Genomic DNA, 16842 nt, shown 5'->3' with positions numbered 1-16842 from the left:
CTTGTTAACTATTTGGCTGCAATGGATCTTAACTGAGGCGTGAGGGCTCTTTGTTGTGGTGTGGGCGTCTCTCTAGTTGTGGTATATGGGATCCTAGTTCCACAACCAGGGATCAAACCCACGTCCCCTGCACTGGAAGGCAGATTCTTAATCCCCGGACCACCAGAAGTCCCCCTTTGCCCATTTTAAAGTCAGGTTAGTTTTTTGTTGTGTTACTAGGTTGTAGGGGTTTAATATATTGTGGATATAAACCCCTTATCCAGGGGTTATATGATTTACAGATATTTTTTTCCATTCCTTGAGTCACTTTTCACTCTGTTGATTGTGTCCTTTGATGTACAAAGTGTTTAAATTTTCATGAAGTCCAATTTATCTATTTTTTCCTTGTTGGCTGTGACTTTGGTGTCATAACCAAGAAATCATTGTTAAATCTAACGTCCTAAAGCTTTTCCCTATATTTTTTCCTAAAAGTTTTAAGGTTTTCGTTCTTGCCTTTTGGTCTTTGATCCATTTTAAGTAAATTTTGATATAGGCTATATGGTGAGGGTCCAGTTTTACTCTTTCACACGTGGCTATTCAGTTTTCTCAATACGATCTGTTGAAAGACTGTCCTTTCCCCACGAATGGTCTTGGCACCCTTGCTAAAAGACCATCTATAAGAGGATTTATTTCTGAATTCTCAAAGTAATTCTTGACTCATTGGATTGTGTTCATGAGCACAGCATTGCCTCCAGGCCCTTCAGAACAGAATCTAGGCCCCCAGGATATCCTAGAAAGTTAATTCACCTGATAATTAGTTCTTTCATTCATGAGCCATTTTGGGCAGGGGGGAGGAAGAAGATTTATATTTTATATTTTATAAAATTTAAGATTTATATTTTATATTTATATTTTATGTGTGTAAAAGATTTATACTGCATTTTCCAAGTGAGTGAGTTTAACACAGGCCCTGAAAATGCTAGTAGACTGTGGTCATAGGGAGTGTAATGAACAAGCCATTGTGTGATGAGTGTTAGGAAATGGGAAACATAGACTGCCTTCATACTGTGTAGCAACTTGGAGTTCAGGAAAGCTTCTTTGACCAAGTGAAGTTTCAGTCTTAAAAATGAAGGACAATAGGAGTTACTTTGATGAAGCATTGGAAAAACATGTTTTAGGTAAGGGAACAGTATGTTATTGAGTGTCTTCTGATCTTCTGAATACGCTTTGAGAAAACCAAGAACCACAGAGAATTAAAATGATGTTTCCTTACATGTCTCCTTCCCTAGACTTGACGTTCTTTGAGGCAGGACTGTGTAATGTTCACTGCTGTGTCTTTAAAATCTAGTGTTGAAGCAGCTGCCCAGAGTGGGAGTTCAGTACATGCTTATTTTATCAGAGCAGTGAATGCTGAGCATGGATCTATGACTTCTGACAGTTTCTAAGCCAGACATCACCATCAAATGAAACATTTTCCTGTGTGGAGCCTCTGATTTTGTCCTTATAGCTACCTTGTGACATAAGCATTGTTATCCAGTTTAGAGAAGAAAACCGAGGCTCATATAAAGCAGTTTGTCCAAGATCACATAGCTAGTGAGTAGAGGAGTCAAGATTTGAATCCAGGTCTGACTGGTAATTACTTTGTGCTGCTTTATTTTGTATGTGCCCAGGTAATTCAGAATTTATAGGGAAACCAGCTTCCTTTGAGGGTCCAGAAACTGTATGAGGAACTTGACATGTGTTCTGATAATAGCTAACTTTTATTGAGCACTTACTACATATCGGGCTCTTCTGAACACTTTGTCTGACTTTTCTGATTGAGTTCTCACAACAGCCCTATAAGGTAGAGACTAAAATTATCGCCATTTTACAGATGAGAAAGATTGAGGCACAAGGAGCCAGAATCAGACCTGAGCAGACTGACTGGTCAATTGAGCATCACCTCTGATGTCTCAGTGTTACTGGGGAGCAGTTCCTATTTTCTTTATTATCAAGAGGAAGAAACTCAGAGGGGTTGATACTTACTATCTTTGCTCTTGGTTTTAAATCGTTTGTATTATTTAGATTAATTTCTTCTTTCTCCCTTGTCAGCCCCTCTTCTGCCTCCAGATAATCAGAAAACCCACTTATGAGGGGGTTGAATCGCTAAGAAATTCTTTCTCTCGGGGAAAGGCTGAGTCATTTAAACCACCAATCCTTCTCCAAGGTCTTAGTTGTTTGATGTTCTTTCTGCCTTTGGAGGGTTGATTAAGAGCCTAGCAAAAAGAGAAGCTTCAGAGCGTCTAAGTTCTGAAAGGGTCCCGTGACCCCGGGCACCCCAGCGGCTGGGTCAGACTTGGTGACCATGATTTATAGACCAATAAACAAAGCCTTTCCAAACCACGCGTTTCGCCTCCTTTAAGGGAGCAAGCAGTGAACGCTTTGAGTATAAAGCCTACTTTTCGTAAAATATTTTTGTTTGTTATTGAGGAAAGCCTTAGTATTGAGCGGGTGGGGGGCAGATTAGTGAGAGTGAGGGATAACGTGAAGAAATTAGACAAAAAGACTGAAAATCCTCTCAGGCACAAACATTGTACATCCTGACTTAGGTGGTTGAAACCCAAATGCTTTTCATGTTCATTTTGTACCCCTACAAACCACATTTGCAGACAGTGACTGCTGGCTCGTGTGTTCCCCAAAGGAGAAAATTACACATGTGGGAAACGAGTTTCTCCGGCCCTTTGCTTTCCTCCCTGCTCCGCCACACCCCCCAACCCCCGACCCCCGCCACAATTCAATGCTATCTCCACCCTCCCCTCCCCTTGCAAAAAAAAAAAAAAAAAAAAAAAACCCACCAAACTTTTTGAGCTACATGATGCAATGTTTTTTTTTTTTCTGGACAGTGAAGCAGCGGTTGTTTCTCTCTCAACTAATTTTTGTTCCAAGACCTCACAAGGCGTGAGGAGAATAACTTCCTGAGTAAAGAAAGCATTGAGTGCCTGAATCTAAAGATACACAAATCCAAGAACTTAATGGGAGGAGGGAGGAGACTAGAGGGAATGAAAACAGAAGTAAGTCATTGCTGCTGCAGAGAAATTAGAAACCAAGACCTTTGTTTTGTTTTCTTTCTTCCTTTCTTTCTCTTTCTTTCTTTCACTGTCCCCTCTGTCTATAAATAACCATATGGACTTAAGTTCAGCTTTCTCCAGCTGGAAAAAAAAAATCTAAAACATGCTTTCCTTTTCTTTTAAAGATCTAGGTCACTGATTGTGGAAGTTGGGATATGGAAGATTCTTAGGAAATGTTGCTCCAATAAATTCTAGTCTAACTTATTGGGTTGTTAAATTATAAATTCTATTAAGGCATATTTTCCTCTGCTTTTCAACTTCAGCAAGTTTTCCCAGTGTACAATGCTCAGATTACACACTAGTGAGCACTAAAGTGGAGACAGCGGGAGGAGGGTAGATAAGAGTTAGGAGTCACATCCAGAAAATTCCTAGAGTCATGAACCTTAGGGGCGCACAATTAGCAGGCTTCCCGGGAAGGTTATACATCATGTCCAGGACTTTACATTAAAATGACTTTTTACTTGAGTCATTTGTTAGTCCATTACCAGTTCTCATATCAGATTGCATTTCATCTTGTATTAAATCAAGGTAATCTGGCATGTAAAAATAGTCTCCTTCATTTCACTTTCAGCTCTGGGCAAGACTGGAGATCCACAGCATTTTGCCTCACTCTCCTCCATGAGGCATGCAGAAGCACAGCATTTTGCCGAAAAGTACTCATTGTTGATTGAATCGCAGATTCTCCCACGAGACACGCAATGCTCAAATGAAGGCCGAACTGTGTGTACTAAAATGCTGCTTTTTCTCTTCAGGGTTCCTCTCGTTCTCCTTCTGCTACAGTCCTAAAAGGACCTGAAATTGAGTGACTCCTATTGCCAATCCTGCGATCATTACTGACCTCCCGAAACAGAGGAGAGATCCAGAACTAATTACAAAGGAGCAGAGGCAACCTACATAAGAAAGCCCGGTCCTTTCACTTGAGGCCAACTAGATCTTCCTTATACGATGACTAGCTCCATTTCCAAGCAGCCTGTCCTTTTATGGGGACGCAGGGGAGGGCTGGTTAATTACCAAGACTTCACTGGTAGGAAAACTGAGCCTCCGCATAATTCCCTCTATTTACTGCACGACGGTACTGTTAGGTTTTGTGCCACCCGGGACAGGAACGGCTCCAGTGTTGGAGTGAAATCCTGCCCTTCACAGGCCAGGACCACATCAATTACGTTCTAACGCGCTTCCCCGGTACCCCTGTGTTTCCAAACGCTTAATGCACCTATGAGTAAATGATTTCTTTCCACTACTTCTTAAAGTGCCAGAAGGCAAGAGAAATTTAAACAGACCTAAGATCAACACTGTGAGTTTACTTGGCTTCCCCATCTAGCAACACTGCCATAAATTTCTTCAGCTTCTTAGTTGGGAATTTAAAGGGCCTATAGTCTTGGCAAAGTTTATATAACAATGTTTCTTCTATATGGATTATAAACTTGCAAAATCCCAAGCAGTGGTGGGGTATCATATTTGGTCAGTGGGTCAACCTGAGAAGTCAACAGAAAAACTCAATACCATGTCCAGTCAAACCCTCTTTTCTGGGTTTGGCCTGGTGAGTGGAAACAGCTTGGTTGGCTCCCTCTCTGACAGGGTCAGGAGCTGGGTCTTGTGGGCTTTTTTTTTTTTTTTTTTTTCATTTGAGGCTTTACTATTCTAAAGGTCTGTCTTCTGGGGCCCTTGCAAAGCCAGGGTCCCTAAGCAACACTCTAGCTGGCAGAGCCCTCGAAGAATGTTCCAGAGGGACATTATAAACTCCAGCTTGGTGAAGTTCTCTTAGACAGCCACTCCTTAGAGTGCAGAAATGCACAGAGAGCAGGAATCAGTGCTGGTTTGTGCTGAGGGTGGCCCTGGGAGGCCTGGGGTTCATCAACCAGTCAAGTGTGCTTGATTCTATCAAAGGAGGCTTTGTGATAAGGAGACGCCCCTCCTGCTCTGCCCGACTATGTTTTCCCTCTTCAGAATGACCTGCTGTGGAGTTATATGTGCCTCTTTTCCCAGGTACATGGTGGTTGGCAAGGAACATTCTCCCACAGGGCTATGGGGGGATCTCATGAGCAACTTGGCTCCAAGGGGACTGCCAGCGTCCCTCACTAAAACCAAAGAGTTTCCTTGATGAGAATTGGTCTCCTCCAAATGAAACTCTTCCCTCAAAACAAGTATCAAGTTTTTTTGCCTCTTCTGGGGTCACTCAGTAGAACCAGAAATCTCAACATTGAACATGACTCCTCATATGCAAAAAGCAGTGTGTTCGGAGCTGAAGACCAAATGTGGTGTAAAAACTGGCCAGCAATTGATTAACTCCAGTAAGCACGTGTCAGAGAGATGTATGCATGCATAGGAAACCTTTATCTTTCCCTGCTGCCCGGGAAAGTGCAAAACTGTGGGACTTTCCTCCGACTTTGGAAGGACATTTGGGTTTCACTCTTAGTTAGAAAGACTGTGAAGATTGTTCTTGTATCTCTAATTCACCATCCAAAGTGAGCTGAAAAAGAAGTTTGCAACCTGCAAGATTTGACCAGAAAGAAGAGGAGGGAAGGCTAAGAAATTCTTGGGTTGGAGGGCAGAACGAGGCTAACTTTATATTTTACCAAGACTTATTAGAAGGAAACTAAATATAAAGATATGGAAATGATGCTGAAAACCATTTGGAAGTCACTGATGTACAGTATTTAGCCAGAATGAGGCATATCAGGGGAGAAATGGCAGACATCGAGATAATGCCTGGTCACACAAGTGTTTCTGGTTTGTTCTCTCGTAATTCAAGGCCCAGGCAGTATTCTATTAAACAAAGGCTTCTATTGAAAATTGATTCAAGGATATATTCTTTATGTCTATGCACCATCAACCTACAAAACTCATCACCCGGAGGTATCCATTTGGTCCAAGTGGAGTAGAAAAACTTACTAGTTGGTAGTGCAGTTTAGATCAGTAATTTTTAAACTTTCTTTTTAAAACAATGGACTTAAAAAATGAAACCTTAAAATCCCAATATGTAGAACAGATAAAAGTGAAAATGTTTTATTTGGAGGAGGACCCACCAGTCTTCTTTTTGTCCCTTGAAACACCTGTGGCTTTCCTAGAAGAGTGTGAAAATGTGCATTTTAGGTAACTGTTTTGAAAACATAATCAGTAGGTAAACACTGAACCTTAACAAACGTATTCCCCAGGGGCCATGGCTGGTGAAGCTTATAGCCCCAGCATTTCTGAATATGAAGTTTCTCAGCTTAGTTTTGCCATGAATGATGAGTGTAGGGGATCAAATTAATGCTGCTTGCTGGCATCATTTTCCACTTGCCTCCTCTGAGTATGAAAACCACAGTGTATCCATCCTCTTGAGTCTCTGCTGAGCTGAGAATACTTGTTACAGTCACTCTCTAATTCCAGAATTTGCTGGTATTTAGAAGTAACCAGTCTGAAAGGCATCAGAAAAACAGATTTCATCACAATTTTGCCTATTGAAAAGGGCAATAGTAATTTTCTATCATTGCACTTGCAGAAATATTCTCACCAAAAATTCGTGTAGCTCTCCAGAGACTGTTAGCAAAAGAGGACATTGAAGATTATTTTCTGATTTCCTGCCTGCACTACCCCTTCCCAAGGATTGCATGTCTGTCTTCCTAATTTGGAATGTGATTAAAATGGATTGATTTTCAAATCGGATACCTCTGCCCTATGTCAAGCCTTGGTTGTGTGTGTGATGCCTTACTCACCCTACCTTCTGTTCCACTTGTGAAGCCAGTACTCCTGTAAGCCAAGTTCCTGAGGATTTTGAAAATACAGTGTTAGCCCTGGAATTGGGTTAACTGGGAGTGAAATAAACCGATTAGCAGAGGAGGTACAAATCTTATCTAAAGGTCTGTAAGTTTAGCATGGATATTCACTTCCAAATAAATTTGGAATTAATTTTACTTCTCTAAAAGTAGGTAAATATGGTTGACTCTGCCTTAGAGAGTTGCACAATGCTTTCATGTTTAAAGTTTCGTCAATTGAGCGAGAATTGACTATTAAGCTATGAATGAAGTTCCATTTTATATGGAAATCATAATCAGTATTATTTAAGGCAAGAAATGTGTATAGTCCAGTTATCCTTGAAAACTCCTTAAAATGCATGTAAAGTACAGTAATATGTATGTATAAAAGTTTCATTGTATAGTAAAGCAATATATAATAAATATTCCATGTGCAAGAAATAATTTTATAATATTTTGAATTGCACAGAAAGACAGGTCCGCCTGAATATGTGTGGCCACGCTGTAGTAAGTTAACTGAGTGTGTGTATGGCCTCTTGCAGGCATCCGTGTGTGTGGGCCACACAGGCATTGGGGCACACGCTGAATAATTCCTCTGTATTCACCGACCACCACTCCCAGACTTTGTTTATCCATCACCCGGTTCTGTTTTTTATGGTCCCATTTCTTTTCAGTATCTCATAGCTTCTTGGCATCTGATTTACTTTCTTTGAGATGAAGCATGAGAGGATTGACATTTCTTATTTAGATTAGTTGTTAACTTTATAATACAGTCTTCTGATATGAAGAACTAGTGTGATACAGAGTCAGAAATCTGCCTTATAAAAAAAGAGGAACACATGTTTGGACCAAATCAATTTCCAGGGCTTTCTCTGTGGTGTGTTGGGTGTTGGTCAGGAAGGGAGATGTCATGCTTTCCACACTTACTGGATTTAGATGTCATGAAAATCGTAGTGTTGAAAAATAGTCAGACTACCAACCATTCTCCTAATATGCCAGTTAAGAATTATTTAAAATCTCAAGTGAGCTTTTGCCTCTTGGATCCTCAGGGCAGACCATCTGAATGACCTACATATACACTGCCTCTTGGAGCTAATCTCCCCATGTTTCTGTTGCTTGGAAAGAAATAGTTGAAATATCTTTCATTTAAATTATTTTGTACCCTAAGAGGTACATTCACCCACTTTCTTATTTGACCTTCACCTTGACTCTGTGCAATTCGTCATGAGATAGAGCAGTGTCATTCATCCCCATTTTACAGATGAGAAAACAGAATCTGGGAAAGATGACTCACCCGATGCTAGTGAGGGCAGGGCTGAGACTGGAACCCCAGCCTTAGGGTGACTTTCCACTCACCAGGGAAACCTTATACATATGATTTTACTAAGGCAAAGTTTACTTGGCCTATCTTCCCTTCGGTATGTTGTTGCTGTTTATGTGGGCAATAGGGAGAATATTTGTTTCACACTACACTTGGCTCCATTCCTTACACTTAATTTCTGTCTTCATCTGACAGCCAAAATGCAGTCTAGTCAATTCTAATGTTTGATCCGTGATTTTAAGGGCAGATTCAGTCACTTAAAGGTTTCCTTTTTCTTTCCTTCTCCTGCGCGGGATTAGGGATTCAGAAGGCCTTACTCTCAACACATGATCTCAGTTGACTTGAGAGAGTCTTCCTTGGCAGTAGGGTGTCTGGGGTGAGTTTAGGGGGGTGCATAAGATTGTGGAGGTGAAAGGTGCTTGGGCCTCTCCGTGTCTATACCTTCTGGCTTCTGCTAAGAGGGGCTGTGTATTTTGATTCTTAGCTGGTCTTTTTAGTTGGCATCTGCTACCTTGAATGATGCCTCATTAGAGCCCTGGCTGGGAGCCCCAGGGGGCATCTCCTTTTACAGTGGCTGCTTGCTGGCCTCAGGACCTCCTGAGCACGGCCTCTCTCTTCCCTCTCTTCCCACTGCTGTACACCGTTAGCTTGCTTTCCAGATGCATGGTGACAAAGGAATTCTAAGGGGCTTGGCCACCTGTCAGTTTCCGTGGAAAATAGGCCCATTTCACTATCCGTCATTACCCACCCCCAACCTGGGCCAAGTATCCACCCCCATCTTATGGCCACTCAGAAATCTCAGCTCTGTTTTGCTCACCAGTCCTCAGGATCACTATTTTGGGTTAGGATGAGGAGTAGAACCCCAGAGAAATGAGGTAGGTCTGATTCTCATCACTTCCTCTGTCAGACTCAAGGATAAGCAGCTTTGGAATTTAAAAACTCATGATCTGCCCCCTTGTTCACCCATTCCCTCTGAAATTGCCCTCCAGTGGAGACCGTATGGCTAATAGCCCTAATGGGAGACACTCACAGGGTCACAGGGCTAAAATAAATGCAAAGGAAAAAACCTCGCATAGTTAATATATCAAGTTATTACCCCACTGCACTAAAAATATGTAGGGATTTGATACATAGCTATTAAATAGAAAACATATATGATCACATAACTTTAGTTCTCTTCTCCAAAGGCAAAGACAAATGGTCCATCAGAAGGTCTATAAAGTTAGAGCTGAAACAGTCTTGCAAATCATATGTGCCCAAGGAACCATTAAAATGTGCATCATTTTAAAAAGCAATGTAAAAGTGGAACTCTCAGAAGTGAATTTCGCATTTGGTGAAACATCAGTGTTATAAGTTGTAAAGTGGACAATTGCAATATTTAAGCTTCCTGGTAATCATTTTTGTAATAGCAGTGTCTAACAATTGTTAGGAGCTCATCAACCATTACAGTGGGTTTTTAAAGTTCTCTTTCTCCACACTTAGAGGTAAAAATTTATAATTTATGTATCACTAAAAAAATGCAGAATGGCATCTTTGAGGCATGATGATTGATGCAAAATTGAATCAAATAAATGTAGTTTATGGCTATCTTCCAGCAAGTGCTTTCCATGCTAAAGAGTTCCATACAATAGATTTCCATTTTAAAAATCACATCAATTTTTACTTAGAGCATTTCTGAAAACAGGTACAGCCACTTCCAATCAGCTGCCAGGTGATAATTTAAGATTCTCTTTCCATTAAGTTGTAAAAGTTCAACCAGTGCGTAGCAGAGCCTCACTGCATTGGTGTCTTAATCTGGAAATCACTGTTTCCAGGACTGCCAAGGATTGTGCCATCAGTTGCTGTGGGATGGAAAAAAAAAAAAAAAAAAACACCCAGAACTTTTCCTGGAGTTGGGAGCCACATCATTTGGAGAAGATCGGTAGGTCTTGGGCCAAGCTCCCTTCCATGACCGCATGTTTGGAACAAGAAGCTTCCCTGTGCTGGAGAATTGATTGATTGCTTGATATTTATTGAAGACCCGTGGTGGGTTCAGTTCTCAGCATATATGAACACGTCCATAGTTTTCTTTCTCGACCAGAAACATGATGCCTCGAGACACTGTGTTAACGACTTCCCAGCCCAGAACAACACTACCTGGAGTCATTTCTATGTCCTTTCAGGATGGGTATAAACAAAATTAAGTAAACCTAGTTTTAGCAGGAGTTACTTGCCCTTCCTCTGCTGACCCCCAGTATTTCCCAGTACTGAGTCTAAACTCTGACTGGATTTATCATGGCCTTCCAGCTTCAGTAAAGTCTGTGGGGAGCCAGTCCCTCTTGATCCTCTTTGGTAACCAGTGGTATATCTCAGAGCAAAGGTCACCTGGAATTGGGACGATTCTTACCATTTCTATCACAGGCAGGGATAAAAGCCCCAGCCTTGGCAAACTGAGTACATGGTCTGTGCTTCCAAAAGGACTGCCCAGGAGGATTGCTCTCCTCTGGGCTAGATGATTTCATTAATTGGTGTCTAACTCATAAGTCTGAGTTATTTATTGTAAAACCAAATAGGGACCATATGACTTTGAAGATCTGATCAGACCCAGGCTGTGTGGGCCAGACACTGAGCAGATCAAGCCGCCCAGCATTAATCTGTCACAGTCCATTTTTCACTTGCTAAATCAGCTTTATGCAAATATTCCCCTAGCAGAGCTCACCTCTTCAGAAACTCCTCTTCCTCATCTCTGACATCTGTGGATGCTTTAGGGATACGGGCAAATGAAATTAAGTCTTTAGACATACACGAAGCTAAGAGTGGAAAGAGATATTACCCAGCATCTTGCTTAAGCCCCAACTTAACATATGGTGAAGTTGAGGTGAAATGACTTGTCCAAGATCACAGGGCCAAAATGACACCAAAAGGAGAAAATTGTTATTACATAGATTCTGCCTCAGCAGTGCTAGAAAGAACCCAATGTCTTATCTAGCCTTTGAAAGACATCCTTCTGTTCCCAGAAGCTTGCCACATCCCTTCCCCTAAACCCACATTATTTAATAGGTTATTAAAGCAAAATGGGCTTCCATAGTGGCTCAGATGGTAAAGAGTCTGCCTGCAATGCAAGAGATTTGTGTTCGATTCCTGGGTCAAGAAGATCCTCTTGGAGAGGGAAATGGCAACCCACTCCAGTATTCATGCCTGGAGAATTCCATGGACAGAGGAATCTGGGAGATACAGTTCATGGGGTTGCAAAATATAATGTAAACAAATGAACTAGCAAACAAAAAGTAATATATATTTTAGAAAATTCCATCTCTTCTGCTCAGAAATAACTGTCGTTAATTTTTTTTGACAGTTGAATTTTATTATTTTTTCATGTACATTTGTTTGTTTGTTTTGGCCGCACTGGGTCTTTGTTGTGGAGTGGGGTCTTCGTCAGCGCTGTGCACGGTCCTGTTTTAGTTGTGGCATGCGGGAGCTTCTCCAGTTGAAGAGCAGGCGGTCTAGAGTGTGCGGGCTCAGTAGTTGTGGCATGCAGGCTTAGATGCTCTGCAGCCTGTGGGATCTTAGTTCCCCAACTAGGGATCGAACCTGTGTCCTCTGCATTGGAAGGTGGGTTCTTTACCACCGGACTACCAGGAAAGTCCCAACTATTAACATTTATATGGATGCATATATTTCCACTCTCTTTTTAACCTGGGCATACAAGGCATATGACTTTTTATAAAATTTTAATCTTGTTAAAATTGGTGAAAGTAATAGAATTAGTCTTAAGACATCTTGTCTTCATCCAACAAGCAGATAAGACTTTGCTGGGATGACTCGCAGAACCGAGAAAAGTGCTTTACTCATGATTACAGTTTCATATAGTGAACGGATACAAACCAGAATCAGAAAGAAAAGTCACGCAGGATGAGATCTGGGAGGTTCCCAAACACAAAGCTTCTGTACTCTCAGTGAGCATCACCCTCCTGGCTCATTGATTTAGGACAACCAGGGACACTCACTCAGCTTCAGTGTCCAGAGTTTTTATTGGGATTCTGTTATGCAGGTATGAATGAGTGAATCATTGTCCACACAGGCCAGTTTCCAGTCCCCATCCTCATAGATGGTGCTGACATCACATGGCTCAAAGTCCCAACCCTTGAATCCCATGGTTGGTCTCTCTGGCATCACCAGCCCCATCCTGAGGGACCCCACTGGCATAAATGGGGATGTGATGGGGGAGGGGAGTACTTCTCTCCCCCACCTAAATCATTCACTTTTCTAAATTGGTCACTTGGAAGCCCTCACATTGAACATGTGGTAGGGAGAAAACTTTCCGTAGTTTCACTCCTGAGATGCTGCTGTTTTTGTTTTCTTCCTAGTTTTGGCGATTGGCTCTCTTACCTTCCAAATTACTAACGAGGAAAAAATATGTATGTTTTACAAAAGGGTGGTACAGGGTAGTTGCTGGAGTGGAGTGGGATGTTGGGAGCACCAAGAAACACAAACTCCTATCTCTAGAATCAGACGCACTGGCAGGTCCTGGAGTTTTCCATTCTTTTTGTCTAGCACTCCCTCTAGTGACACCGAAATTCTCTAAGGTTACAATTGGACACAGTAGAAAATGCCAAGCATCTTTAAAGAGTCTTAAGGTGCTACACTTAATGGCAAATAGGAGGGGAAACAATGGAAACAGTGACAGACTTCATTTTGGGGGCTCCAAAATCACTGCAGATGGTGACTGCAGCCATGAAATTAAAAGATGCTTGCTCCTTGGAAGAAAAGCTATCACCAGCCTAGACAGCATATTAAAAGGCAGAGACATTACTTTGCAAACAAAGGTCCGTCTAGTCAAAGCTATGGTTTTACCAGTAGTCATGTGTGGATGTGAGAGTTGGACTATAAAGAAAGCTGAGTGCCGAAGAATTGATACTTTTGAACTGTCGTGTTGGAAAAGACTCATGAGAGTCCCTTGGACAGCAAGAAGATCCAACCAGTCCATCCTAAAGGAAATCAGTCCTGAATATTCATTGGAAGGACTGATGTTGAAGCTGAAACTCCAATACTTTGGCCACCTGATGTGAAGAACTGACTCATTTGAAAAGACCCTGATGCTGGGAATGATTGAAGGCAGGAGGAGAAGGGGACGACAGAGGATGAGATGGTTGGATGGCATCACCAACTCAATAGACATGAGTTTGAGTAAGCCCCCAGAGTTGGTGATGGACAGGGAAGCCTGGTGTGCTGCAGTCTGTGGGGTCGCAAAGAGTCGGACCTGACTGAGTGACTGAACTGAGCTGAACTGAAGCTGCTACATGGTTAGAGAGAGGAGTGATTGCTTCCATTTGGAACTAACATTTGACCTGGGACTTGAGGATGATTACAGTTGGGAAATGTTGAAAGTAGAAAGAGAAAGGATCACATTAGTTAAGACCTAGACGGAAAGAAAATTAGGCCAACAAAGAGTTAATCGATGTGACTAAAATTTTTGAGTTCCTAGAGAGTTCCTTCCCTGGTGACTCAGATGGTAAAGAATCTGCCTACAATTCAGGAGACCTGGGTTCTATCCCAGGGTTAGGAAGATCCCCTGGAGAAGGGAATGGCAGCCCACTCCAGTATTCTTATCTGGAGAATTCCATGGACAGAGGAGCCTATTGGGCTACAGTCCATGGGGTCATAAACAGTCGGACACGACTGAGCGACTAACAGATACAGGGAAGAATCGTGAAGGATAAGTCCAAAGTTTTTCCAGATTGCAAGGCCCGTGGAAGGCTAGGCCAGGGACAACGGGGAGTCAATAATCTGTGTTCTATTCTGAGATTTAGTGCTTTGTCTTTTCACTTCTGAGAATCACAGGCTAGACTGTTTATCCCCCTATCCTCTGAGCAGGAACATATGTAACTGTCCTGGGCACGTGGATGTTTATCTAGTGATCCCAGAACGCGTTAGGAAAGAAAGTATGATTTGATCATGGACTGCCTTTGGATCTACGCTTTGGGTCTGCCTCTAGGCCTCCTTCACTTGTGTATGGGAAAAAGTTAAATAAAAAAAGGGCACTGATAACATTTGGCCATGCCCAAAGGCTGACTTGAACATGAAAAACAAGGTTTCACAGACTTAACTCAAAATACCTCTCATGTCTGTGCAAAGAAAAAGTGGCCAACTTAATTCTGTTTTGATTTTCCCTGATGTGTGACTTGATCTGTGGGCTGGATTTCCAGAGCTCTGGTTGTGCCAAACTCGATTTGTGTTTAAGGCATACTCATGACCAAATATGGATCGCTCATGTTTTGTGTGGACCATGTGTCTGGGTCCAGCTATCCAATCCAGGACAGAGCTCTGGCCAGGGCTCGAACAGACACAACATAGACCAGCATTATGTGATGCATAAACAATTTTGCCTGAAATGACAGCATGTGAATAGCTCAGCTGGTAGATTTGTGAGCAGGAAGTATGATGTAGCCTGTGAATGGCTGCTGCTAAAAATCGCATTCTGAGTTTTCCCTGCCAGCTTTAATCTCAGACTCCAAGGCAAGGACAAGGAGGTATTTAACTTCTCTTTGGAGCTTCTAAATTCCAGTGTCTTCTAGAGAGAGACTGATAAAGAACAGTGTGATAGAAAAGATATTTAAAAATGTAGATATAGAAGAGAAATAAGGAAGGAGGGAGGGAAAACAGGGAGGGAGAGAAGGAGGAAAGAAGAGAAGAGAAAAAGAGACTCAGAAGGGAGGAAGTAGAATGGTGGGGGTCAGTGGGGAGGAGGAGACTAGAGCAGAACAAGAAAGGACACAGGTAGGAGCAGGATGGAGGAAAATCCCGACAGACAGGAGTTGCCCTTTCGTGGAGTCAGACAAGGCTCCCCACCTGGTGTATGTGGAATCCATCCCCTAGTGTCTGTTTCAGGGGAACTTTGGAGAACTCGCACATTCCATGGCATTGAGAGAGGCTGGCGGGCTGGATTGTCTTCCTACCCACTCCCTAGTATGGTTATGCTTAAGTTGTTCCAGTCCAGTGGGATATCTGCCAGTGTTGATTTAAGGGGATCAACACCCGACACCATGTTAAGTCTGGGTGTTTGCATTGGGTTTACACGCAGGGCTTCTTGAACAAGAATCTGCACATCTACTTCGAGATGCTGCTGGCCTGGGTATAGCTCAACTCCACAACTCCCAGGGAAATTAGTCAGGGAGAGTCAATATCTGTTTATTGACAGGATGAGAGAGAGAAAGAGAGAGGGAAGGGGAGAGAGAGTGACTATGTGTGTGTTATTTGGAGTATTTCTTATTTCCCTAAGCCATGCCTCCCCTATCAAAAGTGTATCGTATGTAGTAGCTGCCTGATAAATACTTGTGTGAGTGAAACTTTGGTTTCAGGAAGAGCTTAGTGTGCCCACTAAGGTTCACACTGATGTATGCATTTTAGCAAACAGTACTGGGCTCTTTGTGCCAGGCAGTGCTCAGGAGAAAAAGATCTCTGCTTTCATAGAATCACACTCTAGCTAGCTTGGACTCAGGGTATCTACTTGGTGACTTTTTTCTGCCCCCATTATTTATTTATATAGACTCTTTTAGTACATTGAGAGTCTCCCCAAATAATTCTATTTAATGTTTAAAATTTCTTTAAATTATTCCAAATTTCACTATGCCATGGATCATTGTAAGGATTAAGGGCGATGGAGTGAGTAAAGCAGCTTACACAAAGTTTGTGCTTAGTACATATTAGCTCTCTTTCATTTTCAGAGGAAAAAGTCGAGTATCAACTCAGATCACTCAGTGATAAAGGCTGATGATGGGCTGCACTTACTGTGCACTGTTAACCTCTCTAAAACTTACTTTTCTCATCTCTAAAGGAAAAGATTGAAGGAAGGCAACCCAGAAAGTCCTTTGCACAATGACTGCATCCTAAGATACTGCTCCTCCCACAGGACTGATCCATCCCAGTGTGGGCTAGTCCCAGATGGGCTAGTCATCTGGATGAGAAATATGTGGACAGGCTAGAACACTGGGCTGAGCTTATCAAGAAGAAATTGAACAGAATGGATTCTAAAATCTGCCCTTAGATTAAAAGTAATTATTTAAGTTCCAGCTGGGGCTGAGGCTTGGCAGTGGTGAGAAGGTCTAGGAGTGTTGGTTGATTAAAGTCAGTGGTCCTAGGATGAGGCTCGGCCACTAACATAATTAGAGGGATCCTAGGCTTCATTTACGGATAATGATTCCAGAAGAGAGAAATAGTTTAAGTTGTATCCCCCTAAATTATTATGTAAATTATTGTGCTCAGTTCTGAAAAAATATGAACAACCCAGGGATTGTGAGCCAGGGGGTACAGGATCTAGAACCCCACTCTCCTGGAAAAACAGTGAAGCATATTGATTAAAAGCATGGGCTTTGAGACCAGATAAACTTACATCCTAGTATGGGATGTCCCTCTTACTAAACGAGTCATCCTGAACACGTTACTTGTCTAGTTTCTTCTTCTATAAAATGGATATTAAGTGAGATAATGCATTGTATTTATTAAGGTAAGACCTACTGCTGGAACAGAAAAAAAACTTCTTGACTTCTCAGTGACCCAGTCAGAATTGGAATTTATTTCTTGCCCTATCACAATCCAATGTGTATGCTCCTCAGATGGCCTTCCATGACATCATTCGGGGACTCAAGATCCTTCTGTCTTATGGCTGTACCTGCAAATGAGGTAAGAGACTACTTTCTCTTAACCTCATCAGCAGGGAAGT

The sequence above is a fragment of the Bos mutus genome, chromosome 7 (genome assembly GCF_027580195.1).
Source record: "Bos mutus isolate GX-2022 chromosome 7, NWIPB_WYAK_1.1, whole genome shotgun sequence".
Classification (NCBI taxonomy): Eukaryota; Metazoa; Chordata; class Mammalia; order Artiodactyla; family Bovidae; genus Bos; species Bos mutus.
This window is presented reverse-complemented; position numbering follows the sequence as displayed.